General features: G+C 37.8%; 1 protein-coding gene across 1 annotated transcript in view; it reads right to left on the bottom strand.

Annotated features, from left to right (window-relative positions):
* The window catches only part of TRABD (TraB domain containing), a gene marked incomplete at its 3' end in the record, with an annotated part of 15,067 nt that overhangs the window by 10,654 nt on the left and 2,523 nt on the right, over window positions 1-1,890 (bottom strand). The window lies entirely within an intron of this gene.

The following is a 1,890-nucleotide window of genomic DNA, read 5'->3' on the forward strand; positions in this document are numbered from 1 at the left end:
GCAGGTGAGGTGGACAGAGAAGCAAAGAATACTTAGAAAAGGTATACACTAAATTGAAGAACAAAAAAATAAAGAAAAAGAGCATTTCTTTAAATTCTAGAACAAAGGCATTCCTTTTTGGGATTTTATCTGTATAAATGATAGCAACACAAGTACACTGATGTGAATGTGCTGGTAGTCACCTGCATATATTGGCACATATAGGCTACCGACTGTACCAATCTTAGCTGTGATTAACACACCAAGGATCGGTATACAACTGAAAATTAAACCTTAAGAGGTATTCAGGTCAGGAAACCAACCATTCCTCCCTACTTTCAACAATGAAGTATTTACAGCAGAATAGTACAACAGGAGTTTAGCCCATCTATGTCAAGCTTGCCATGGCAAATAGGAAGAGCTATCAGTTCCATTATAGTTGCTTGTTAAGTGCCAGAAAGCCTCAATAAACTGAGATAGAAAAGCTTCAGTTCTGCATCAGTGGGGAACATAGTAGTAAATCATCTTTAAGCTGTAATGAATCTTAGGGGGTGGAAAAAAAAAGCCATCAAGAGTTTTGTTCCCAGCCAACTTTCTCTCTCTGGCAAGCTGCTGCACAAGTTAGCAGAGGTCTCAAGTGGTCCAGAAGCCTGGAATAAGATCATAATCCCAGGGGGGAAAAAAAAAAAAAGAAAAAAAAAAAATGGTTAGTGAACAGTTTGCAGGCAGGATGTTGAAGATGCAGATAAATTACAGCCTCCTACCATACATTAATTTAATGAATCTTAAATTAAGATTCATTAAATCTTAAGTTTAACTGTGCTAATTAATTAAGTTTAACTGTGTGGCTCTGGCCCCAGATCTGTCCCACAAATACTCGTCTCAAGATTTCATGTCAAAACCAACTCAAATCCAAACAAAACAAAAAAAACCCCACAAAACAAAAGCCACCCTCTAACATCCTTCTTAGTTAGCATTTTAGTAGCCTACTACTTCATGGGCAATACCCAAGAACATCGTATGTTGCAGTCAGTATGGTCTGATCTAAAACCGTGTTCCTAAGGAATAGTTGGGGAAAACATGATGGTAAAAGCAAGAAGAGGTAGAGCTGTTGCATTTGTAGCACTCTCAATCACAATCACAAAAGTAGCCATAGTAGATCAACCAAAATCTACCTAAGCAAATATCCTGCCCCCCAACATGGTCAAGATTAGGTATCTAAGGAAGAAGAAATGAGGAGTGTGCACAACACCTTCTCCAAATACCCTCCTAGCCTAACGTCATTTATGGCTCAAGTTCCCCCAGTTGAAAGTAGTTTCTATGTATTCAGTAACCCTTAAAGGATTTCATCTCTATTCATTTTCAAAGTTTCACCTCATACGTATATTCAGAACTGGACTGAATAATGTTCCATGTGAAGAAAAACTGCTATAATGGTGCAGTACCAGATGTTATCATTTAAGGACATAATCAAGGAAAACATTCTCAGGAGCAGCTGTGGTTTTTATTAAAACAACTTCCATATCTGGAGTAAAAAGCAACATAAAAAATTAATCTGCTGCTTTAGGTCTGAATGGTTTTCCCATAGCTTTCATCAAGGCTCTGTTTGCTCCCATGATTGTTATTTCTGAAAGCTGCAGTCCTTAGGGATTATTCAGCAACTTCAACACTACAGCAATGTTGCTGTTACCAACTAATTCACCCTAAGGTGATTCAGAGCTTATTATTTGCCAGAAAGCAGAATCTAAATGTTCCTATTGTTCAAAATGAGCACCGTGTGCATTAACATGACAAGGGTATATCAATAAATACAAAGCAAATCTTAAGAAGCCTTTGGTTTTTACTCCTCCTGAGAAAGGACCGCCTGTCATTATCTGATCCTTACCACTAAAAGGTAAGGACTAACGCTCT

The sequence above is a fragment of the Nestor notabilis genome, unplaced genomic scaffold (genome assembly GCF_000696875.1).
Source record: "Nestor notabilis isolate BGI_N333 unplaced genomic scaffold, ASM69687v1 scaffold4734, whole genome shotgun sequence".
NCBI lineage: Eukaryota > Metazoa > Chordata > Aves > Psittaciformes > Psittacidae > Nestor > Nestor notabilis.